Source organism: Amphiura filiformis, chromosome 2 (genome assembly GCF_039555335.1).
Source record: "Amphiura filiformis chromosome 2, Afil_fr2py, whole genome shotgun sequence".
Taxonomy (NCBI): Eukaryota; Metazoa; Echinodermata; class Ophiuroidea; order Amphilepidida; family Amphiuridae; genus Amphiura; species Amphiura filiformis.
In genome coordinates this window covers 43,188,870-43,216,448 of record NC_092629.1, presented here as the reverse complement: position 1 = coordinate 43,216,448, position 27,579 = coordinate 43,188,870, and the positions used below count along the sequence as shown (strand labels likewise).

Here is a 27,579-nt window from a genome sequence, read left to right as displayed (position 1 = left end):
GTTTATGCCAAAATGAGGTATTGGAGATACACATTGGTAAATACTTACTTTCGTTGATCATAGTCATGGGCATCAATCCTGGGGAAGGGGGTGGGTAAGGAGACATGTCACCCCCCCCCCAACCTTTTGGCAAAAATTACCCATTTGTTGTTCTCTTCAGCCATTTTTTGACCATTCAGGTTGAAAGTCCCTCCACATACATTTCAAGATGGATTGATGCTAATGATTATAGTTACTCAGTTCCAGTGGAGTACCAACTGGGAACAGGGAAGGGGCAAGTTACCCCCAGGCCTAGCTAGAACTATAAGACAAATGAGATTTGCATCTTCCCTGTAGGCTGTTTTAGTCCAAACTTAAACTCCGTGATCCCAGCGAAAGTGTAAAAAAAAATCAAATTGTGTTTAAATTGCCTAAAAGGGAAGGATAAGTCATTCAAATTGTCATTAGGTATTTTTATAATGAAAAAATTGACAAAAAACAAGGAAAACAGTAGTATTGACAAAGTTGAAGCCCCATTCAAATGCATGTTATTTCATGTAAAATGTCTTATTTTGTCTTTAATACATGCAGGGCTTTCGGTGGAGCGATTACCGAATGGGTGTAACTCTATACTAGTCTCATTACAAGGGTCACATCCAAGTATTTGGGTTACATGTACTCATTTAAAACAAAAATCTTTTCCCGACTCAATTTCTGAAAGTGATTCGAGGATAAGCAAACAATTTTTTTTATTGGCCCTAGTTAGAGATTGAGGAGGAGGCTAGCCAAAAAGTTTGGTCCCAAAAAAGAATGATGAAAAAAAACAACTTTTGTGATTCTTAATAAACTATCACACTCATTCATTAATGCTCTGTATGCTAGCCATAGGCTTCAACATAAAGTTTTGAGATATTTTCTCAAACTATCAAGAGCTATCTTAAGAACCACTGAACCAATACTAGGCTTGTTTGTACTCATTTTAATGCATTTTACATGCTGATTCCAAATATGGTCATGAAAATTTATAATTCTTAATTTTTGAATTTTCAACAAAAAATTGAAACTTGTCGTCTGCAGTCAACACTTGTGTGGAGAGAGTTAAGTTGCAGGAGTCATTTGGTTGTGGGCACCACAGTTAGTCTACATAGTAGCCTGAATAATAGGGGAATTCCCATACCCAAGATGCATCTTGATACTAAACCTGTTTGAATTTCAATTTTTAATTAAAAATAATTGAAACTTGTTGCCGTCAACAACCACTTGGAGAAAGTTAACTTCCACTCAGTTTTAGGACTCATTTGTTCATTTACTTAGTCATACATAGTTATACATGTCAAAATGGTCTTCTTCAAATGACACTTTTAACTTCTCATTATAATGAATTTGGACATCACAATGTACTGGAATATGGAGTAACTTGCGTAGCATCATGGAGGGGGGGGCACGAACCAAATGCACATAGACTCTTCTGGGAACAGCCGGGGCTCGAACCCAGGATCTAAGCTGTGCATAGCGATCATCAGAACTGCTATGTTAACCCGCTACCGCCAACTTAAAATGAAATTATGCACATTTACCAATCATGCCAATATTACTACATACCTTCAATAAAAAAGACTTGTTACACTTTTATTAGACATTATACACATTAGCACAATGTGTAAAGTATGTCATCAACTGCAGAGCGAGCATCCTATTTTACCTTCTAGAAACACCTTGGGCTTTCCTAAGTTAGCAGCTGGTAAAACACTGGCTTGAAACAAGTCTTTTTCTTTCAGAGCTTTTAGCGACAGAGTCAAACAATTTACTCTCTATCTAGGACAGGTGAAAAATGTCATAAAAATTAGAAAAATTGCCAACAATTTTTATTTTCATATATCTGGGACATAGGTATAATAGAATTAATAATGGACTATGTATAATGGTTAGAATTTGTTAATGTATAGTCTTAATTTGATGTTAGGCGAATCACAAAGATTTTTTACCCTTCCCAGAATCATTTGCAACATGATACAGCACCTCATATCATCAAATGATACTCTCATTACTTTGTACTGGTTCCCTTTGTTTTCATTTTGAGAATAAACTGGCTAAACATGGATCGATAATCAATGAATATATTTTTCAAGATCTGGGTGTGTTCTGTTCATTGAGGTACATTTCGTAACTATCGACCCATGTTGCACTAGATAGCAATTCAGTACAGAGAATTGAAATTGGAGAAATGCATTATGGGAAGTGTACAATATTTTCTCTTGGTGGATCATATTTGAATATTTAAGTAAGTTGAAAGAGGCTGAGTGAAAATGGGTGATAGCTATAGCAACAAGTGTATATGTATTAGGCTGTTACAGTTAAAATCCATACACCCCCTGTGGATGACATGATCTTAATCTCCCACACAAGGGATGTAGATTTCAAATGGAATCACCTATTCAGGTAACCCGTTTGAAATTCACACTCCCTGTGTGGAAGATTATAGGTCATGTCTTCCATAGGAGTGTTGATTTCAACTGGAATAGCCCGTTTGACCCTTTGTTGCACTCAAGACACACTTGAAACACTGGAGGTGTGAAAATCTGTGAATTTGATACGATTTTGTTTTAAAGATGTTTTATTTACTGTTTTCCATTTTCATTATGTATTAGGCCAATTAAAATAAATAACATATGTATATTGTCTGAACTTTCTCATTTGGTGAGGGAGGCCCTTATTATTTGTTACTGTGTTACAAATTGGCCATTCATTTCTGTGTAAAATTGCAGTTGCAAAGGCTTTGTCAACACTATCATAAAAATGGGGGAGGCCCCTAATATTTTTTATTATTTCCCAAAGCCCTACCCCAAGCTTGAAGAATGTGTTTGCAATGTGTTTATAAATGATAACCAAGAACTTCTGTACATGTTTTTGCTTCACAACCATATTTGAAAATCTCCCAAAATCGGTGAGGGCAGGGACGATATACATGTTATTAATTTTACTTGGCCTTATATATTTTTGTTAATTTTGTATATTCATGTATATCTGATGGGTCCATATGCCTTGAGTGTCTTCTCTTGCATGGATACCAGTGCCTTACAAAATAATAACAACAACAATAACAACAAAAACAATAATTTAAATGTGGGTCACCTGAATGGGTGACTCCATTTGAAATCTACACCCCCAGTGTGGGAGATTAAGGTCATGTCTTCCATATAAGGTGTGTGGATTTCAACTGGAATAGCCCTTTATTGAAATAATGTAATTTCTATCACAGTCTAGCATTATGGACACCTCAAAAATATATCTAAAAGTTTGAATTTTCTTCCAAATAAAGACATCCTAACAACCACACAGTGTTTTACAGAAAATGTTTAAATATCAGGTTATATAAAAGGGTATAAAAACGTTTTAATAACATTCATAAAATATTTTTGAAAATGTGATGCAAAACATTTTAACATAACAGGCCCGTCGGAACAAATTGGTGCAGCCGAAAGGGGGGGGTCTGGGGGTAAAACTCCCAGTAGGGTTTGAAAGTTCAGTGCCCCTCATGGGGGGGGTCTAAGTGGGCAAAAACCCAAGCACTTTAATATACAATTTTAACAGTAAGTTAACAGCACTAAACTGCAAAACTATGACATTAAAAATCAGATTTTTGTTTGTGTATGTCAATTTGTTTATTTTATTTATTTTGTTTATTTTTTAGGCTGAAAAGTGGTGTGGCCATGGCCGCATCTGCCGCAGCGGTTCTGACGGGCCTGTAACAGAATGTTACTTAATTAACTACTGACAAAGTATAATTTACAAAAATGTTTGCCCAAAATATTTTACAATAATGTTTTAAAAACGTATTCATGATCTGTATACAAATCCGACATTTAAGTGTTATTAAAACATTTTGAATAAATGTTTTAAGAACATTTTTGTGTTTGCTTGGATCCCAACTTATCTAAAAAGATTCTCTTCTAACTTGCATTGACATATACATTTTCAATATTTGATTTTGTACCAAATAATAATAATTTTGTTTCTTATTTCTTAATTTATATTACACCTACACAGATATATTAACTTAATTTGTTATAAGAGTCAACATAGTACTTATTCCATCACTATACTAGTATGTGACGTGTCATGTCAAAAGCAGACACTTTTGGGCAGGATCGTAAATGGAGAAATAGCCAAAAATCTGCCTGGGGTGATTTTTTCACAATTTGGGTTTGTTGCGAATTTGTGATATTATTAATGTTAAAAATATTGTCTGATAGTTTCAGACCGAATATAACTGGCATCTTGTATTTTTGAGACATTTTTCAAGGTAATTCCTACTCTCAACATTGTCAATAATATTTTTAAAGGCCGATATCTCAATTTCCAATTTTATATTACCAATTTACCATAACTTACGAACTCATTATCTTCACTTAGGAATGTCCGATTTCATTGGGGAAAACGGCGTTGTAGAGCAAAATATCTCTGTATTTAAAATATGTAAAAACCTCATAATTGATAACCTGCCCAAAAGTGTCTCCTTTTGACATGACACGTCACATATTAATTGACAAACACCATGCTTCTACCCTGATTTCCGACTGGGTGCTAATTGAATGACAATTGAATTAAAAATGAAGAAATTTAATAAAATTGAAGTCATGGATGGACAGAAATAACAGTTTCTGCAATATTGGTGTTATTAATTTTGCGATGATTTTATGAAAGGAAAATACCAAATATATGTCGTTTCATTAATAAATAAAAAACAGTAACTATGGATGCATGAAATTATTATTATTATGATACTAAAAATATTTTATACTATATATATTGAAAGAAGCACACTGAAGCTATTAACCATCGACTGCAGAGCACAAGGACTGAATTGTCTAAATTCAAAAATTTTAGAATTGTACATTGTCATGACCATATTTGGAATCAGCATACAAAATGCATTAAAATGAGTACAAACAAGCCTAGTATTGGTTCAGTGGTTCTTAAGATATCTCTTGATATTTTGAGAAATTATCCTAAAACTTGGAATTTTTATGTTGAAGCCTGTGGCCAGCATGCAGAGCAATAAACATGAAATTATTTTTATACTGAGATACATGATAACAATCATATCATTTGAGTCCCATCTTTGTTTAATAACAAAGGGATGTGAGTTCCTACTGATTAAATAAATTTATATTTGACAACAATTTTATTGCAATTTGTGGGGTAACATTTTATATAACATTCCTTCAAATACAAAGAAATCGAGGTGAGTTGTTGGGATACGGAAGTGGGTACCCAAATTACCACATTTATTCAAATTTATTCTGTTTAGTCAAACTGAGCAATTTAATTGTATGCTTTTTTGTCTTGCAATTAAAATTTCCTACTTGCTTGATTATAATTATTTGATTAATTGTTTGATTGATTTCTGCTTGATTGAAGGTTGATACCTAGGTGTGTTGCTATGTGGGTCGTTGCTTTGTGGATCAGTCTAGAGTATCTGTGGCTTGGTTGCTGGTTGGTCGTCCGGGCAGGGTGCTCAATTTTTTTTTACGGAGGTACTGCTGAAAATTGACCCATGACCATAGGCGAGATCCCGGGGGATGGGGGGATTTATCCCCCCCAATATTTTGCCAGGGGGATGGTCCATACAATCATCCCCCAATGTTGACGCCTGATAATGGGTTTCTAACCAAATTAACCTCATTTGTACATTTTAGCCCCAAAAGTGTAAATTTTCGCGCGCTTTGCGCGCATTTAATCTACTTTTACACCATATTTCATCAGTTTAGCTTCAAAATAGCAAAAATTTTCGCCATTTATATCATAAACTAATTCTGTCGCCAAAGGGTGCTGGATTGACTATACTTCAAGATTTTTTTTTTTTTTTTTCCCCCCCCCAATGTCAAAAAGAAATTCACGCCACTGCCCATGACATGCATATTTTTTTGGGGGGCTTTGAGCATAAGCCCCTGGGTAAAAGCAGGGGCGGCCAAAACGAAGGGCGACAGAAGAAGAAGGGCGGCAAAAACAGGGCGGCGAAAGAAGAAGGGCGGAAAAAGAATTAGGAAAGAAAAAAGGGGCGGAAAAAATTTGAAAAAGTAAAAAAAATTTTGAAATGTGTTGCTTTTAGGGGCGCTAGCGTTTATAATCCTTTTTTTTGCTCTTCACTTTTTCAAACCACTTTTTCAAAAATTGGGTCAACCTTTTCGGGCTGTTGATGAAGGGGCGGCAAAATTGAATTATCTTCAGCCCCCCGGGGTAGGAGCAGCCACGGTACGCCACTGCATGACTATACCAATTTTTCAAGAAATTTGACTCATTGATACAATACACTTTTCCACGAAGTTTTGAAATTTTGGCTACAGTGAAGCATTGGTCAAAGATGATAATGAACCCAATTTGTAACAAGAGGTCATGAAACCTTGCCTGAAATATGAGAATGAAACTATTAAGAGACCACAATTATACCAAGATATCATTAAACTTTACGTGAAAGATGAGAATAAATCAGTGAAACAATACAATTGAAACAAGAGGTCATCAAACCTTGCCTGAAAGATGAGAGTGAACCCAATAAACAGATTACAACTTCCCAAGAGGTCAACAAACCTTGCCTCACAGATGAGAATGAACCCAATAAACGGATTACAACTTTGCAAGAGGTCATCAAACCTTACCTGAAAGATGAGAATGAACCCAATGGATTACAACTTTGCAAGAGGTCAACAAACCTTGCCTCAAAGATGAGAATGAACCCAATAAACGGATTACAACTTTGCAAGAGGTCATCAAACCTTGCCTGGAAGATGAGAGTGAACCCAATAAACAGATTACAACTTCCCAAGAGGTCAACAAACCTTGCCTCAAAGATGAGAATGAACCCAATAAACGGATTACAACTTCCCAAGAGGTCATCAAACCTTGCCGGAAAGATGAGAGTGAACCCAATAAACATATTACAACTTCCCAAGAGGTCAATAAACCTTGCCTCAAAGATGAGAATGAACCCAATAAACGGATTACAACTTTGCAAGAGGTCATCAAACCTTGCCTGAAAGAGGAGAGTGAACTCAATAAACATATTACAACTTCCCAAGAGGTCAATAAACCTTGCCTCAAAGATGAGAATGAACCCAATAAATGGATTACAACTTTGCAAGAGGTCACCAAATCTTACCTGAAAGATGAGAATGAACCAATGGATTACAACTTTGCAAGAGGTCACCAAATCTTACCTGAAAGATGAGAATGAACCAAATAATGGATTACAACTTTGCAAGAGGTCATCAAACCTTGCCTGAAAGAGGAGAATAATGCAAATGATGAGAAAACAACAAAAGGTGAGAATGTACATCAATTATGAACCACGTGTCAGACAGCCAAGAAATGACGCAAATCGCTTTGAGCCTTCATAGAGACGCACACGTTATGCCGCAGGTTCTCCCTCCATTTTTTATATTCTCGTATATGACAGCATCCTGATAAGAACAATCCCTAGAGAGTATCGTAATGCTGTGTAAGCTTAGCAGTTAATACAGCTGTAAGTCAATGCTCAGTGAAATGCAAGGACTACATGAAAACAAACCGTGGCTTGACTATCGCTGGGACAAAATGGTCAGGTTTAACTTGAGGGATGGACGGATCACAATAATTTGAATGATTAATAAGTTTTGTTGCATTTTGCATGACAGAGACAAATTTGGGCTATTTACTGTTGAAATCCATACACCCCCCTTTGTGGAAGACATGATCTTAATGTTCAACACAGGGAGTGTGGATTTCAAATAGGGTTACCTGAATGGGTGATTCCTTTTGAAATGTACACCCCCTGTCTTCCACCATAAGGGATGTATGGAAGCTTATGGATTTCAACTGGAATAACTCAATCAGTAGGCAATACAGTATGAATTGATGTCAAATCAGAATGGTTTAGAATGCAATTTACACAGTGATATAATTAGTTTTGCAAAAAAAACACATTAAAAAACATCCAAACTTTGGATCGATTGCCGAATAGGGTGCAACTCTAGTCTTATTAATAGACTGCACTACCCCAACCCGAAACCCTAACCCAAAACTCCATAAACGAGGACTGGACTCAAGTCTATAGCAAGTTGCACCCTATTCTGTAATTGTACCAAAACTTTTTACTTTGTAAACATCACATGAACAAAATGGAGAGTATGAAATCATTCAAATATGAATATAGGGATGTGTAGATGCTTATATTCATAAGAAAAGGGTGCATTAATGGCCACATTTTGACAAAATAGGCCAGTATTTTGCCACAAGTCAATGATTTTCATGAGCCAGAATGTCTGATATAATATATACTCCTTGTTATTTTATTGAATATCGAGTTGTGTAGGAGTAGGAGCAGAGGTGTAGCCAAGGTGGGGGCACCTACCCCGGGGGGCTGAAGAAAATTCAATTTTGCTGCCCCTTCCCCAACAGCCCGAAAAGGTTGACCCAATTTTTTTTTTGTCGTTTGAAAAAGTGAAGAGCAAAAAATTTGTTATACTTTTTCACATTTTTCCGCCCTTTTTTCTTTACTAATTCTTTTTGCCACCCCTTTGTTTTTGCCGCCCCTGTTTTTGCCCCCTTCTTCTTCCGCCGTCCCTTCGTTTAGGCCGCCCCCCCTGCTTTTACCCTGCCCCCCCCCCCCAAATATGCGCATGTGCTACCCTTCCCCCCTCCCCGGTGCTGGCTGCCCTAACATTTAAGCTTGTTAGGCCTTTTTTGTCAAAGATTCTCCCCTTGAAAGTTCCCTTTCCCCCCTCCCTTTGCTCACTCCTTGTAAATTGTTCAGTGGTAAAATCTAGACAGTCCCCGGGGGAGCAATAGTGATGCTATGGGGTGTTTAGGGTGGGGGAGGGCAGGGGATATTTTCCGGAGAGGGAGAGCAGTGGGAAGGTTAAAATAAGGAGGAGGGAAATTTTTTGTTGTTGTTATGATGGGGGTCAACCTGGGGTACAAAGTCCATTTTTAGGGGGGTGCCCTCTGTACCATCACTGCCACTGGGGAAGAGAATGGAGGGAACTGAGTCCCTTGATGCAGATCAGTTTTTAAACAATTTAACTTTAGTGTTAATTGGGAGCATTGCTACATTCACTCTGAGACTTAATGCCATAATGTTGGCACAGTGAAAATATATGGCACAACAGAAGTCATGCAATAAAAGTGTTTTTTCGCAAAGTTGGTCAAGTTTTCAAAATGGGCTATTCCAGGGGAGGGCAAGGGGGCATTTCACCCCCCCCCCCATCCTTCTTTCCCCGTTTGCCCCCCTCCACTTTCAAGGCAAAACCCTCCTCCAAATTACACAAATTCCCCCTTTTTGCAGCAATCTGGGGCAAAATTTGTTGCTTCCCCCACACCAGAATTCACTTTGCCCCCCCCCCTCGAAAAAAAAAAATCCTGGTGCCGCCACTGAATGCTGCCCAAAGGATGGGAGGGGAAAAAAGAGATAAAATTCTCTAAACTAAGCACATGCAATCACACAAAGGTAATGTATATTTGTTTACGTTCATTAATTGTATTTTGCTTACCTTTTGTTCTGTGAAAAAAAGAATCATTAATTTTGTCAGAACATATGACAGTTGCAATCTTTACAACAACAAAAAATGAAGCATTCATTGAAAATCAAAATTAATAATTAAATTTGCAACCTTTGTGTTACCTGCCGGCCCAATCATGGTCATTCTACACAATGCAAATATATACAATCATAATTATGTGTACATTTGTATCCACGATACACATTCTGTATAATTTTATAACAAAACATAATATATGAGCAAGGTCCCGTCATTACTGGCTATTTTTCCAAGTTTAATTTACGAGATGACGTCTGCGTGTATACGATAATTAATAATTTGCCTGCCGCCATGGATTTCACCTGAAATCTGATTTTGAAAAATATAATGAAAATTTGCTAAACCTATCTTAAGAATCGCTGAACCAATACTAGGCTTGTTTGTACTCATTTAAATGCATTTTTATGATTCCAAACGTAATTTTTAACAAACCTTTTAACAAATTATTACAATTTTGAAATGATAAATGCATTGATATCTCGGGATGAATATTTGGAATGCTTGGATCACTTGTGTATTAGCGTAGAAGGGATTTTTATCCAACAACTTAGATTCAAGACTAATTTAATACAATTACTTTGCAGGCCGATTTCTACATCCTTGTAACTGTCAATTCACTCCAGCAATTATTCAATCAATGATTTCACTTTTTCCGATTGGATGTGCTCAAACACACCTTGACAGCAAATTTAACATACTTTTTTTTTTAGCTCGTTACAATTTGGTAAATTTCATCTTCAAAATGACAAGCATGTAAAAGAAGGGTCCAGACATGCATGTCAAATGTGTGTACTTGCATGCATCCGATTTGTCCCCACCAATGTTACCATACGAGGTAATTATCCGGGATTCCATGTTAGATACGTTGTATTTATATAAGGCGAACTTATACCTCTCATGAAAATAATCGCATTTTCGCATAACTCCGTCAAAACCCCCATAAGGGACAGCTTATTTCAGCGCTGTCATTCACGCACACAGATCACCCCGTGGTCACGCATTGAGTAAAAAAAAAATCCTGCCTTATTCTGGTCATTACAGCATGTACGACTATTCTCGCAATCAGCAACTCGTGTTTACATGAATCTTAAAAACTTGTAGGAATAGGGCTTTCTGGAGAGCAAAGTAAACAGTACAAATGGAACATACCTTTCTGAATACCTCACTTTTCCTCTTCCATATGACTGATATACTCATCACGCTGACAATCAGTGGTTTACCATTAATTTTTTCATCCTCACAGACCTCGGGCTTTTTATATAAGCTTTACACATCTTTATACCTTATCTCGTACCAAACAAATCACACTTTTCATTTTATTCATGCGGCTGTCTCAAGAACCGCTGGACCAATACTAGGCTTGTTTGTACTCATTTGAATGCATTTTGGGTGTAGATTTCAAATATGATCATAAAAATGGACATTTCTGAAATTTTTATGTTTTTTTTTTTTTTTTGGAGTCATCATTTGCCATGGCAACCAGTGAATGTTGGGTTAACGTAGCATGTGATATCAAGTTTACAATGGTTAGTCGAAGTGATTCCACAATGGTATTTGTCTTGATGATTATCTTACTAGAACAACACAACTAAAGAAACTTGGATGTTGCACCACGACTATTCCAAAATGTGTGTTGATTCAACTAGCTATTATCCTCAACTTGCCATACTAAGTTCCATAACCTAAATATGTAATTATATATTTTATATCAGCCTTAGCTTTCTGGGTATTCTTATTACAATACAAAACAAAGCAAGATGGATCCATGGAAAAACAATTCCATAATCTCATCTTCAAAATGATAAGTTCAGTAAGCTTGTTATGCCACTCAATTTTATTTCAAACATCGGCTTCCTGGGTATTATTATTGTAATGAAAAACAAAACATTGCATCTATGCAAAAATATTTTGAAATAATCTCATCTTTCGATGCTAAGTTCTGTATACTATTGCCAGTAAAAGCTTTATATGTTCTTTTTATGCAACAAATATGAAACATGGATTTGTGAAAACAAAGTGTATTACCATAAATCCTACTTTGCCAAAATTATTTTTAAAATACTTACAAAGGTAATCTCCGGGGTACTCAAGTTTGGTTTTGGTAGGGACGTGCCGCTGAGAATTTGAAAGTGGACCCATAAATATACCAATTTTTCAAGAAATTTGGACCCATTTATATACCAAAAGTCAAAATTTTCGGCCAAATTTAACCCAAATTGTCTTAGTTTTTACAAATTTTCCCAAATTTTGAAAATTTTGGCTAGATTGAGGAAAAATTAAGCTATTTTCCGAAAAAATTGATAAAATTTTGAAAAAGGACCCATTTAAATACCAAAATAGGCTTTGAAAAGGGGGTCATTGATATACCAAAAGGCTGAAAATGCTACCCATATTTGCGGCACATCCCCGTATGGTCATTTGTACTGGTAATCTATCCCCGACTGTGTATCTCCCATCACAGTGTCCCCTCCTGGTATTAGGGCAGCAGTGGCATAGCCAGGGGGAAGGGGGCAAGGGCTATGGGAAAGGGACTGGGATATGGGGCATCTTTTCCCCACTCTTACCGTTCTCCACTATGGAAAGCTGGCCACCATAAAATTTTAGATTTTTTTTATCATTTTTGGTAAAATTTCCCTCTCCACCCTCTTGAAAATTGCCTTTGTCCCCTCCCCTTTGAAAAATCATAGCTATGCCACTGTGTGATGGGAAGCATTACAGGGGTAAGGGACCGTTCACTTGTAAGGGGGGCCTGATGCAAAAAAAAAAATTCATCGGGAAAATTTTTTGCCCCCCCCCCTTTTACAGGGCCCCCCTTTTTGACATGAAAATTATGGGTTAACCCCATAGAAAAGCATATAAACTCATTTTTTTCAGGGCCCCCCCTTTAGGAGGGTCAAATTTTCAGGGCTCCCCCTTTTTGCATCAGCCCCCCTAACAAGTGTTTGTGAACGGTCCCTAACTGAGTCTATAGAGGTAGTAATAATCTTCTGCCAGAAACCTTGACCAACTTTGCACAAAAATACTTTTATTGCATGACTTCTGTTGTGCCACATTATTTTCACTGTTGTGACATACAGCCTCACAGTGAACAGTGTTTCTGATAGCAATGCTCCCAATTCACACCACCACATTGGGTTCGTTACTTTTAATGCACTCGGTGTTTCTACCGTCCCGACTCAAACGATTCTAGAAGTTGTTCTCACAAGCCCGCCTACTTTCCCTGCCTTCTCGGCAACCCGGAAGTAACTTTTTCCATTGGTTTGTGTGGTGCAAAATGAGGAAAATACCAATATTTGGCAACTAATTACAGGAATTCCAGTCATAGATCTCGACTGAAAATGGATACATTAGGTAAGTAACACTTTCATTTATGTCATATCAAAAAATTGTTGGAGATCTATGACCAGTTTGGTAGATAATCGAGTTGAAATGTGGGCATGTTTTTGGCATGGTCTAGGTGGGAATAACAGGTTCGTACATGTAAACTCAATGGGAATCTCTTACGACTAGGCTAAAATACAACAATATTTTGTAAATTTTCCTCGTAAAGAAAAAGATCGGTCAAGGAAACCTATATGAATATGTTGTCAATACTTCACTTGACCCAAATATATGATTTATTTTTGTAATGAGAGAATCGCACATGGAATTTTAGAGGGATTTTGATAGCAGTTCCCGCACCGTAGAAAAGCTGCTCTGTCGGTCATGAGCCGGAAATTCCATCATGAGCCTAGATCCTGATTTGTTTTGCCAATTGAAGCTTCTAATGTTGGCTGAATGTTTTTGATGATATCATGAAAGTCAATCTGTGACAAGATGTAATTTTGCTACGGAAAGTGCTATGACAAAACGATTTTCAGTTTTGGCTTTCTTTATAATCAAGGAGTTTAATTTGATATAAAATGATGCAGTGTTTGATGGCAAAATTTGACTGAATTCACCTTTCAGGGGATGTAATTTTCTTGACAGGGGGTCATGAATATGTCGGTGACTGAAGTCAATTTTTATGACCCCCTCCATCGCGGATCGCGGGCTGTAAAATTTTTACGACCCCCTATCGTGGGTCAAAAATTTTAGGACCCCCTTCTGTCAAAATTTTAGAGCGGAGTACACGAAACGCGTTAAAATTTTTGACCATAAGCGTAAAGAAGGCGCACGGAGAGCGCAAAAATCTTGCATTGTATAAAGATTGTGTGCACATTTTGTTCAAAAAGTGTAAGAAAAGTTACACCAGTCGCCAGCCCTTAATAATTCTATAACCCCCTATTTTGATTGCTACAAAAATTATAACCCCCTATTTTTGGTCTTAAAATTGATGACCCCCAGTATATTCATGACCCCCCTTCTGAAGAAAATGATAGCCCCTTATACCTATAAGGGGCTCAGCTGTGCAATAATTATGAGCCCTGGAAGGAGGGTAAAATTGGGGGCAAGCAAGCGATCCGAGGGGGGGGGGGGGCAAGCAATTTTTGGCACACATTCATGGGGTGCCTTTTAAATAAAATGCTCTAAAAAGGCTTAGGAAAACAGTATGGAAACGCTGAAATATGCAAATTTTCATGCTCGCTGTGCTCATAACATATCTAGACCTTTTAAGGTTTGCAAATTGGGATCCCAAAAATTTGGCATGTGTTGGGGGCAAAGATTTTTGGCAGGCGAAAAGAGGGAGGAAAGCGATTATTTTGCAGGCTGAGAGGGGGGCAAGCTATTTTTGGTGGGTCGTTCGGACATTTTATTACCCCGATAATTATTGCACAGCCCCTAATATGGCACATAAATGAACCCTGTGGTGTGCAACCGATGGTGGAGGGGGGATTGGGGCCACCAGTGGCAAAACTACACTTTCATTGCAATCAAGGAACAGCTAGCTGGGGTAAATCTGCCACCACCGCCAAGGGGGGGGCTGGGGAATACAGATGCATGTGCTCATTTGGGGAAGTGGGTGGGCAAGGATTTCAAACCAAGCCGCTGTAACAGCCCCATGCTGGGGGATTGTGCCACTGTCCCAGCTTTACCCTGACAAATTTTCTAAAATCCTCTTTTTCTTTTTCAGGCCTACTAAAAGGTCAGAGCTACACTGTACAAGTAACAACCAACTGCCAGACACCATTAACCAATGCCACTGTGAGCCATTTCATGTCACATTTTGCAGCGGAGGCAGATGGAAGTCATGGAACAAATGAAATATTAAAAAGGACTGAAATAATGACCGGATTCAGAAACGCACTTCAATCTCACTAATTGGAGAACAATACTTGTGTTGAAAGTCGGGACTCATAAATTAGGTGTAACAGAATGTGTGAAAATTTATTAAGATCTATTAGAAATATTCAATCCAATAGATTAGAATTCAATCTAATTCAATTTTAATATATGGGATTAAAATTGCTTAGATTGATTTTTAACCCCTTAGATTAAAATCAAATTAGATGTATTCAAATTAGATTTTTTTAAATCCATCCAAATGTTTTTTAGATTAAAAATCAAATAAGATTGAATTCTAGATTGAATATTTCTAATAGATTAGATCCAATTTTGGATTTGTCCCAGATCACAATCACTTAGAGGGAATATGCTGAATTGTATTATAAAAATAAAGACTGCACAAAAAGTAACGCAGCTGATATAAACATGCCTGTAGCGTTTGAACTAATAATTGTGTTCACAATATTTCAACATAGAAAGAAGGATGATTTATTGATTTATTTACGCGCATTTTGATACCCCATTAGTCCAATCTCGTTCAATAATAACAACACAGCAGTGTTTTTAAAGAAAAATACCCGAATTGAAAGTTGCGGTTATTTGTATTGATATGAAGTCATTGATTGAAACCATTGATTGCTGTAAATGGCAACTTTTAAATTTGTGGTTTTTCTTTAAAAGCACTATGTACTGTGTTATCAGTATTGAAATCGACATTTCACAAATGGGGTATCAAAATGAGCGTAAATAAATCATCCTTCTTTCTATGTAGAAATATTGTGGAAACGATTACTAGTTCTGAACTTATAGGCATATTTCAGCTGTGTTACTTTTTGTGCAGACTTTTTATTGGATATCTTCCATCACACAATAGAGGATACATGTAGTAAAAAAATCCCCATCATTTATTATCTATTAAGTAGGTGTGACTGGTGTGTTCAACTGTTTTGGTTTGTTGGACTTCCTTCTTCATACTTTTTTAATGAAAAAAATAGTGCTTTTATTTTTTCACTTCCTTACAGATCTCAAAATAAATTAAAACAATGATCAAAGCTACATATTCACCATGCATTTTTGTTTATTTCATGAACTCTTGTCTTTCTAATAATTATGTACCAGAGAAATAGGTGTAAAAATACATTTAGTAATGAAGTATGAGATAATGAGTGCAAAAGACCATTTATTTACAGTCTATTGGCAGCCACTAGTCTTTTGAGAAGGCTTTTGTTCAGACCTTCATTTGGGGGGACCCTTTGTCAAGGCCATTTGGCACCACTTGTCAAGAGGAATGAAGAACACCTTGAAGTTAACAAAGATCAGGGCACAAAGGCCAAAACTGAAAAACTGCAGGCAATGGCCCTGACTGAAATTCGAGTCCAGCTTGTGTGTTAATATGGTGCCTTCACAAAAGACTACATTGTAGCATTGACTGACATCGGCTAGTCTTTCCTGAAGGCTTTGGGTGTGAATGCATTGATGCACAGTCACAGCTTTCATGAAAGAAACAGTGTCTGCCAATAATAAACTATGAACACTTACACTCCTTTAAAAGCATTTATAAGTCAAGGGTTTACATGTAGGACCTTCTTTTATTTTAGTTTTATGTTAAGGGTTTACATGTAGGGTCTTCTTTTATTTATTTAATAAATAACAGACATTAACGAGGCCTTATCTGCAATAGCTGCCAAGTGTCATATTTTAGATAAATTATCAAAATGTCTATGGGGCAGCTATTGCAGTTAGGCCTTCTGGTCCTAAACCCTTGATTAGTGGACTGGATACTCATCATATTTACGGGGATGAAGGTAAACCAGTAGCAGCTACTAAACAATTTGGTCTACAATTACTCTATCCTGCATCCGCTAATCCTAAGGTGCGCTAGTCATAAATGTCACTAGTCCAAGAAAAAAATGGTCGCTAGTCCTAATGGCTGCAGATTTTCCATTGCTAAGGTCTTGTAAACCTTATTTATTTTTGGACTTGTGAACCATTTCCTATTTTTTCGGACTAGCGATCCGTATTTTTGGACTAGGGAACCTTGGCTATACATTGGTTCCCTTCAAGTTCAGTAGTGACGTAGGTGCATATTTTAGTGGGCGCCGTATTGAATCGTGTGCGTATAGTTAATTGTGTAGCAAAAAAGGGGGGGTTGTGTGGCGCAGCCATGAAAAGACATTGACGCGTCACTGCTGAATTTGAGGCAAACCAAAGAAAAGTGCCTAGAACATTTCCAATAATTCCATGCAACTTTTACAGCCTGTAAGGAACTATGCATTACGATTACATCACATGATGTCAGAGTCATTTGTTGAGGTCCTTATTATTTTAATAATTGGAGCAAACATTTACTAGTTAGTTTATGCACCACATAAATTACTATGCAAGTATTTAAGTTCTCATCAAATGTTCACCCTCCAGAAAAGATTTTCTTCAAAAAATTTAATTGTTGACATAATGTTGGGAAAGTTTTAAATGCATGCGAGTGATAGCCCTACTACGGCCTTTTGACTGTGGTGGTCCAAAACCATGCTATATCGTAAAACCTGGCTATATCCAGAGAACTGCTAAACCCAGACTGCTAATTCCCCTTTTGGGTGGAGCGGTTAGTGGGTTTTAGCAGTTCTCGGATATAGTGTGTTTAAAAAGCCCTATAGTACGGCTAGCGAGTGATGCGACAGATAACAGATGCCAGCTGTTGACTTCCAAACCATCATCCTCTTTGTCTTTCACGAAACCAGTATCCTCAGTAGTACTGCTGCACCTGGAAATTGGAATAAAATAAAATAATAGCCAATGATTAATTATTACACATTATTATCAGGATTATGGTATCTAGGCTGTTTGTGTGTTTAAGGGGTACTACACCCTGCCCAATTTTGTGTTTATTTGTGCATTTTCTCAAAATTATAGGGCATTGGGGACAAGTAAGATATGTATATTATAGGGGCAAGGACTACAACTACTGCACTGGAAATTTTATATCAGCACAGACAACAGTTGTGGAGTTACAGTCAAAAATGAGGTAAAACCAATATTTGATCAAAAAATCAATAACTACTTGCTTTGAGTTGCTGAATTTTCAGTACAGTAGTTGGGAGTCCTTGCCCCTATACATATCTTACTTGTCACCAATGTGCTATAATTTTTATGAAAAATGCAAAAAATAAGCACAAAATTGGCCAGGGTGTAGTACTCCTTAAAGCCTTAATGTACTATCTTTTTAAATTTTTAGATTTTCCTTCCAAAATGATAAATTATTGTAGCAGAGTCATGATATGCTATTTCAATAGGTGTGAGGTCAAAGGTCATAAAGTCAAAAGTAGTCACTTGCAATCATTTTGCAATTTTAATTTTTTTTTATGAACTGTGAGAGCGGAGACAGATTTAAAGCACTAATCTGTAATTTACTAAGTCTACTAGTCGTGCATAGTTTCATGGGCATAGCCATCTTTTTTTTTAGTAAGGAGGGCAAAATAAAACTTAGGTGGTACACAAAAAAACTCTGCATTGCAAAAAAAGTTGCATCATACAATTATACATAGAGAGGTTGTATGTCTTTGAGCTTCTAAAAAGGCTTTATTGGGACGTATACGCAAAAATTTCAGTATTTTACACTATTTTCGGTCATGATCAGGTTAATTTCGGTGAAAAGGGTTCCTTGTCCCTTTTCTTTTCTTTTGCCCTTCTGATTTTCTCTTTTATTTTTTTGTCAGAGGGCACTTTCATTTCATATATACCTGTCGTGCCTGAGAATTAAATATAGGAACACATAGGAATAAGGTATTGGCATTTTGTGTGGTGTGCTGCACCCCTTGGCTACAACTTTGTAAATGAAATTACTTACATCCTCCTCAATAAGGAAAGCTGTGCTGTTCGGTTGCAGGTGCTTTGCTTCAGCGTGTGTTTATAGTTCAGATTTTTGGAAGATATGCCTTGCTGAATGGACCTTTCGTGTGCCAGTTTCTGGAAAGACAATACAGTATGACATTGTAATTAAAGCCATTGTAACATTTGCTAAGGGAAAGCCCTGAATATTTTTCAAAATTCTGTTTTTACACGATTGCTTTGTAAACATATTGTAGGCCTACATACTCTGCAAAAATCAAGACTTTATGTTTGCTCACTTGCTGTGGGTTGGGATTGAGACTGAAGATGAAGTCAAAATCATATTTTCCTATAGACAAATCAAATTTCACGCATTCCTGCACCTTAATGGCGGCCATAGCCGCGACGGGGACCAAACTATCTCACCTAAAATGTGAAATGATGCGCCCTTGAAGGATATTTTAAACTGCATTCTACCACCCGTGTTACACGAGACAAAAGAATGATGACAGTTTACAACACAAAAGAATCTCACATCAAATTTTAAGCGGGTTTAATCCACCCAATTGGGCACTCACAACACCTGTTTGGTGCATGCAGGGACCCTAATAAGGCCAAATAAAAAAAATAAACATGTTTCACGTCCCCTCCGCTTCCTTTTTTGAGGTTTCTTCAAATATATTTTTATTTTTTGAAATTCGGTTATAACTTTTCAAAATATATGTCTAGGAAGTTAGGATGCTTTCTATAGCCTTGTTAAGATACAAGAAACACGTTAGGAAGGTTTTGTGATCATTTGAGGGGTGTAACTCTCCTCCTTTTTCCAGGCATTATTGTATACGCTAAAACACTGAGCTCTAAGTATGGCTATTTACACCAATTTTGTGATAAAAAATAGAAAATAAAAAGACCCTCTTCCTCCTTTTTTGCGAAAACCGGACGTGAAACATGTTTTTATTTTACTTGGCCTAATGGCCGACCAAATCCTGACCATGACTTGGCTCGTTGGATTCGTCTATACTATAACGAATCCTCACTGCCAGTTAAAATTAATGTTGTGTCGTTTAGTTTTACTTGTGCATTAAAAAAATTAATGAGTTATAAAAAGAAACTCACCTTGCAGAGTCGAGGTACAAACAACACACCCAACATACTCAGCCAGGAGAACGGTATACACATACACGACATACACTGTATTGCAATGATCATGAATGTACAGTCATGACAGTGCATGAACAACAGATCTGTGTGATGCAGTGGTGAATGGGACAAATCTCGTCATGTTTTCGTGTAGTCCGAGGTGCTCTGACGATAACACTCCGATCGCCAGGCAATCTACGCCAGTGGGACAACGAAATCGCTACGTGAACGAGCTAGTTTTCGTGGTATATTCGATGTCCGTGGCCTTAAACTGTCCTTATCCATCATGTCATTTGCTTCTCTAAATATTCAGTGAATTGAATACTAATATTACTATTGCAAACTAGTCCAAGCACGTCGCTAAAATGAGGCAAATAATTCGATTTTAGCAACTGGATACTTCTGTCAGTGTTATGACTGTCGCAAAAACAGCTGATCGAGGTCAGAGGTGAAATCTGTCAATCAAACTACTTTCGCGCATGCGCAAATGGCACACCTGAACTTAGGGAAATATTTTGCCGAAGGCATTGAGGTGGTGTGCTCCCAATTAACACTTTTAAGTGTTTTTAATTTTAACACAATTTAAAAAAATTAACTTTTGTTCAAAACTTATCTGCACCAAGGGATGATTCCCTCCGTTCTCTTCCCCAGTAGCAGTGATGGCACATGCCCATTAAATGGACTCCCCCCTTAGTTGACCCCAGTCATAACAACAACAAAAAGTTGTGCTCTTCCATATTTTCACCTTGTACCTCCCCATTGCTCTCCCTCCCTCCCGAAGAAGCCCTACTGTCCTCCTCTCCCACCCCACAACATCCCACTGCCCTCCTCCAGGGACTTGTGTGTAGATTTTAACACTAAATAAGGAGTACCAGACATTCAGGCCAGGCCCGTACAGGTGGGTGGGCCACACACCCCTATATTGTCAAAAATATAACAAAAATTCCCCCAAATCCCAATTTGTCAGCGTGGCTATCAAAAAAGGTCCACTTTTCACAAAATCCACCCCCCCTGGAAAAAAGAGGTCCACTTTTATATAATCCAGACCCATGGAATTTTACTGGGGTACCAAAATCTCAGTTTTGATAGCTGTAGAGGCTGTTGATCAGGTCAACCCCTTTAAACAAAAGAAACTGACAACAGCTGGATGAACTGAACCTCAATATGGCAATAGGGTGAACACCAAAGTGGCTAAAGAAAGTATGACACACTAAATACCCAGGGGTGGGGGGGTGCTACAGGGTGGTACTGCTGAGGGGTGCAGGGGCCTGACCACATAATACTCCTAAATTGGCAAAATTATTTAAAAATCCAAAGTGGCTAAAGAAAGTATGACACACTAAATACCCAGGGGTGCTACAGGGGTGGTACTGCAGAGGGGTGCAGGGGCCTGACCACATATACTCCTAAATTGGCAAAATTGTTTTTAAAATAAATCCAAAGTGGCTAAAGAAAGTATGGCACACTAAACACCCGGGGGTGGGGGTGCTACAGGCGTGGTACTGCAGAGGGGTGCAGGGGCCTGACCACATACCGTATACTCCTAAATTGGCAAAATTATTTAAAAAAATCCAAAGTGCCTAAAGAAAGTATGACACAGTAAATATACTAGGAAGTAAATGAAAGAAAAATGAAATTAACAAAGCAACAAAGACAAATAAACCTTTCATCAAAATATGTATTTTTTTTTTTTTTGGCTTTGTTGTTGACAAGAATCATTCTGTCAAAACTAGTTTAATAGATTATGCAACCGTGTACTGATGATAATTTGCTCTGTCAGACCTTATGTATGCTCTGCGTGCTAGCCATAAGGCTTCAACATAAAAAGTCCTAATTTTGCGATATTTTCTCAAAATATCAAGAGCCATCTCAAGAAACACTGAACCAATGCTGGCCTTGTTTGTACTCATTTTAATGCAATTTTCCTGCTGTTTCCAAATATGGTCATGACAATGCACAATTCTGAAATTTTTGATTTTTTTTTAAAAGAAAAAGTGGAATTTGTCAGAAGTTGACACCTGTGCTGAGAGGGTTATGTGTGCTTCCATGCTGGTACACATTCTACAAAAACAATTTCATAATTAATGTCCACCCCTTAGGTTGTCCTTATTCAAATTCAAAAATGGGTGCCAACATTGCCCCATCCCCTTAAGGACTGTAAGTAGTAACTTGTCATTTTTGTGTCTTGGCCATACTGTGTGGTTGGCACATATTGTACTTTTTGTCACTTCAGTGATGCTTATAGATGGACCGGCTGGGAGAGAGAGAATGGAGAGACTCGGAGAGTTCCCCTCAACAACGACATCAACTTGACATGACAGAAAAAGTGTAGTTTAGTAATTCCAGAATACAACATTAATTAGATTACATTGTGAGAGCATAGGTGATCGATGATTGATTGGCAAACAAACAAATAGCTGCTTTGCGGACTATTAGTAGGCCTATGTGTCTATCATGCATGGTTCAAGTTTGGCACATGCTTGGTGGCAATTGAGTGTTGTAAGTATGTGGGCAAGTTGTAGAATGGGTGTTACTTGCCCTTGTGTCTAGTTGTAAATTTGAGTTGTGTAAGCTAAATATAGCTGCCATATGGCATCTATCATGTATGGATCAAGTTTTGCTTGTGCTTAGTGGCAGTTGAGTGTTGTAAATATGTTGGGCAAGTTGTAACAGGAATGTTACTTGCCCTTGTGTCTAGTTTTAAATTTGGGTCGTTTAAGCTAAATATGGACTATTAGCACACTGTATCTACCATGTAGGCCTATGGCTCAAGTTTGGCATGTGCTTAATTGAGTGTTGTAAATATGCTGGCAAGTTGTAGAATGGGTGTTACTTGCCCTTGTGTCTTGTTGTAAATTTGAGTACACTGTGTATCTATCATGTATGGATCAAGTTTGGGTTATTCCTTCATGTAATTTTACACGAAATTAGGGTTAGGGTTAGGGTTAAGGTTAGGGTTAGTTTAGGGTTAGGATTAGGGTTCGAATTAGGGTTAGGGTTAGGATTAGGGTTATGATTAGGATTAGGCTTAGGGTTAGGGTTAGGATTAGGGTTAGAGTTAGGATTAGCTTACACAAAATAATTACATGAAGGATCGACCCAAGTTTGGCATGTGCTTAGTGGCAGTTGAGTTACTTGCCCTTGTGTCTAGTTGTAAATTTGAGTCTTGTAAGCTAAATATAGCTGCCATATGGACTATTAGCACACTGTGTATCTATCATGTATGGATCAAGTTTGGCATGTGCTTAGTGGCAGTTGAGTGCTGTAAATATGTTGGGCAAGTTGTAACATGGATGTTACTTGCCCTTGTGTCTAGTTGTAAATTCGAGTCATGTAAGCTAAATATAGCTGCCATATGGATTATTTACACACTGTGTATCCGTGTATGGCTCAAGTTTGTCACGTGGCAATTAAGTGCTGTAAATATGTTGGGCAAGTTGTAACCCCGGTTGTAGAATGGGTGTTACTTGCCCTTGTGTCTAGTTGTAAATTCAAGTCGTGTAAGCTAAATATAGCTGCCATATAGACTATTAGCACACTGTGTGTATATCATGAATGACCCAAATTTGTAAATATATTGTAATATAGTTCAGTTCCAGAGAATCTATCTTAACTTTCCCAGAATCCTTTGCAATATGACGCTTCACCTCATTACAGCAAACGACTCTCCTATACTTGGTACAAGTTCCCTTTGTTTTCATTTTGAGGATAGGCTGGCTAAACATGGGTCGATAGTCAAGAAATAAACATATTTTACAGGATCTGGATGTGCTCTGCTCATTGAGGTACATTTTGTCACTATCAACCCATGTTGCACTAGATACTAGTAGGCCTAGCTAGCATTGAAATGGGAGAAATGCATTGTGGGTAGTGCAAGATGTCTTCTTTGGTTCTGTTCATCAACTCCACTTTCTGGAAAGGTTCTTTAAACTGGACAAAAAAGGTTCTCATATGAACCTTTTGTTCTAATAGGGTAAGTAACTCATTTTCCATACTACTTACAGCCCGGGCTTACAGCAGCTATACATCATATTCACACTTACATCTGTCTGCCTCTCATAGGAGGGGATGAGTTGAGTAGTCACTAAGGGAGTGGCAAAATAAATCAGATTATGCGCATGGATGGAGTATAAGTCAAGGCTTGCTTCAGGGGCTCATGATTAGTGTTGCCAATGCTGGCAAAAAGCACCCATTTGGGCTCTTTTCGTAGCTTAGACAATGGAATTTGGGTTATTAGGAGATGGCGGTGTGCATCCTGTCAATGGAATTTGGGTTATTATGAGGAGGTGGTGTGCATCCAGTCAATGGAATTTGGGTTATTAGGGAGAGGCGGTGCGGCACTCCATGTGACTATGGTCACGACTCATGAATATTAAGTAGCTGATTAACAGTCATGACACATTAATATTTAGTAGCCGATTAGCATATTGAAAGCCTTGTATCAAGTTGTGCTTGATGATCATATCAAAACGTTTTAGCTGTGAGAGACCCATTACCCGGGCCCATTACAAACTGCGACTTATAACTTCTTTCCAACACGGCTTATAGGGATCACAAGGTCAAACGCAATCCCTGTGTGTAGTTCAATGCAGTCTCAGATTACCATCATTAACCTTTGGTGAAATCTCAACACACGAACCGGCTCACTGCATGGACCGTGTACAGAATGCGGAAAGACCAATATACCTAGTTCAAGCAGAGGTGATTTGGGGTTTTTGCTCGTACCAATTTTTTTCAGATTTTTCGCTGTATGCGATTCGGCGAGTGAGATACTTGACAAATCAGATTCTTTCTTAGATGATAAGCTCGGAAACATCCCAAGCTTCAATTGGATACCTCGACCAGGTATACAATGGTTCCATGTCATTATAACGCTCTGAGATAAATGGTCAAAATACGTGAAAATCATAGAAAAGTTGAAAACGCAAAGGTGGAGGTGAATAAAAATTATTTGCGAGTAAACAATATCATCTACATTATTTTCGATGCGATCATAAATTGCAGGACATTCTCATGCTTGTTTTGGTATAACGACTGTGATATATGACTAATAATTTCCAAGTTGTGATTTTAGTAATACAAATGTTTCGAGAAAATGTTTGATTTTTGTTGATGTCAGTGGACGGTACGCGCGGTTGTTAATGGAATGAAATAAGAAAATGAGTAATGACGCTTAGGGTACCCTAACGTTTTGATATGGTTGGGGTAAAGATTTCAGCCAAACAAAAAGTGTCTATGATGTTATCATTAGCAGACATTTTGTGAGAGAGCCAAATCAAATTGGTAGTTGAGCAAATTTATGGAGTAGAAGAAGAATGTGGAGTAGGAGGAGGAGAAAAAGATGAATGAAAGAAAGTAATATCACAGAATGAGAACAAATTAATAAGCACAAGCACAAATTTGGTGCACCTTACAAGTTTAAATATCTGGCAACACTACCGAAATGTCCAACATAGTTACTAGGCTGTATCTTAACTAGGCAAGCGTCCCAATCAATGCCAGTAACTCACATATCAATAATTAAAATAAGAGGGCTACGGCCATTTTGTCTCCCACATGCTTAGATGCTAGTGTTTTTCTCAGTTCCCTCTCTAATATCGGTGCCCACATGGGCGGATCCAGGAATTTTCAATCATGGGGGAGCGCCATGGGCGCCAGCGCCCACACAAAGTCAAATGCCGCTCTTCAAAAATTGGGGGGGGGGGCACGCCGATGGGTGCGCCTCCCCTAAATCCGCCCCTGGGTGGTGCGCCTGGACTTTTTTTTGGGGGGTGGGGGCAATGAGCAATAGTTTGGCCCAATTTTACTGGGATATCTGCACACACACAAAATTTCAGTTTCATACTATTTGAAGTGAAAGTAGAAGCACATTGAGTTTATTTTGCACGAAGTGCACAACAATGTGCCATTTTACCCTATTTTATGCCCAAAAGGTGTTTATTGAATGTGTGTGTATGTAAACAATACTAAGAATAAGGAATATTTCTTTTCTTTGAGTTGCTAGGGGGAGATTGGCAGTTTCTTGGACACACCTGATTTTTTATTTATTTAAAAAAAAAATTCTGCTTAAATTTTTAATTTTAAAATAAAACAAACAACACATAATCAAAATTTGAGAATCTTGTAGTTTTCAATCCTTTATGCTGAATCAGCATGTTTTCATTTTTGTGGAAATGGGACACATATAATAATGAAAATATGTTTCTAGAACAGGTATTGTATTATTATTATTTCTGTTTCACGTTTACCAGTATTATATCGTTTCAAGACAAAAGACTTGGTTCATTGAGGTGTAACAAATGCTAGTTTGCTTGCCCAATGTCAAATAATAAGCGTTGCCATGGTAACTACTAAGAAAATTGCTGTGTAATTTTTTTTTATAATAGTCATTGCATTTATTACCTGACTGCTTTATGATTACTCAATAATACTTGAATTTGAATGTGGTATTTTATTTGATCCATTATGACATTTCATATTTATTAATGTATTATCACTCACCATCTTTCCTTTGTCTGTCTTATAACTATAACTTGACTCTTCTGATGCTCTGTGCTGGCCATAGGCTTCAACATAAAGTGTGCTGAGGCTTGTGGATAAACATCTAGGGGTTGTGCCCGTGCGGAGTGCACTATAAATCACAGCGCTTTAAAAAAAAAGTGAGATATTTAAGAACTACTAAACCAATACTGGGCTTGATAAATAGAGATTTTAAACAGTTCTCTCAACCAATATTTTGACTTACGATACTTGATATTTCATCCCACATCCATGGGATTTCATCAGGAAGTGAGGTGGATGATACCAGTAAATACCTAGTCATGTGACCCACTGGGTAACCCGGGGTCACATGATGTGATGATCGGCTTGTAGATGCTGGGTAGCATATGTCTCCCTTTGTCTCGGTTGAGGTCGGGGTCCATGGCAGGTATGCGATATGCTTCCTTGATGCCTCTCTGAAACCATTGTAAGTCCAAGTCAAGCACTTTGACATTGAATGTATTTTTCATGCTGATTCCAAATATGATCACGCAAATGTACAATTTTGAATTCTTTTAATTTGAATAAAAAAATTGGAACTTACCATCTGCAGTTGCCGCCCGTGTGTAGAGGGTTAAATGTAGTCTAGTAATTTTTGTTATCTTCAGTAGATAGCAAAAAAGTATGCTCTATTAAAACCCCATGTTCACTCTCTTGGCTTTGTTTGTCTCATCTATGGTTTCATTCTCTCCTTTAAATGTAGTCTCGTAATGTTTGCTTGATTGTTTGGTCAGTTAATCAATGTACTGATTGATTGATTGATTGATTGATTGATTAATTGATTGTTTTAGTAGTTTTTATTTGATTGATTGATTGATTGATTGATTGATTGTTTGTAAGTCAGTCAGCTAGTAATATCATAAGCATTATGGAGCTCATAGTTACATGGAGCTCATTAAAAGAATCTCTTATGTGTATGTGGGATTTTAATAGAGTATACTATTTTTGCTATCTACTGAAGATAGCAACATACATAATTTGTGAGCACAGGTGTTTTCCTTAATTCGTATAAATGTAGCTTGTGATTCTTTGAGAATATTTGAATTTTTAAAGAAAATTTGGTACTTGTCATCTATAGTCGACATCCGTGTGGAGAGTGTTACAATCACCATTGAGATAGTGGGCCAGTACAAATAATTCCTCTTATGGGAATGTCTGTACCATCTACTAATTGTGCCGTTATAGAAGTTAGCATCTATTTCAGGTTCAGGTAATAAAACACAGTGGTATTTTATGTCCATTACCATTCGATAACAGGCCATAATAACAGTATCAAAGCTTATTTATTCCAAACGTTAATAACTTTTATTGGCAC

The 27,579-nt window shown here is 37.5% G+C and overlaps 1 protein-coding gene and 1 long non-coding RNA gene across 3 annotated transcripts in view; both read right to left on the bottom strand.

The window, feature by feature from the left end:
* LOC140146247 (thiamine-triphosphatase-like) overlaps window positions 1-27,579 on the bottom strand; it is a 234,773-nt gene that overhangs the window by 137,418 nt on the left and 69,776 nt on the right. The window lies entirely within an intron of this gene.
* On the bottom strand, window positions 15,814-19,918 carry LOC140146246 (uncharacterized). Its single transcript, XR_011858212.1, has 3 exons — window positions 19,701-19,918; window positions 18,604-18,722; window positions 15,814-17,520 (listed from the first exon to the last, which is right to left on the bottom strand). It is a non-coding gene; the product is annotated as an uncharacterized lncRNA (long non-coding RNA).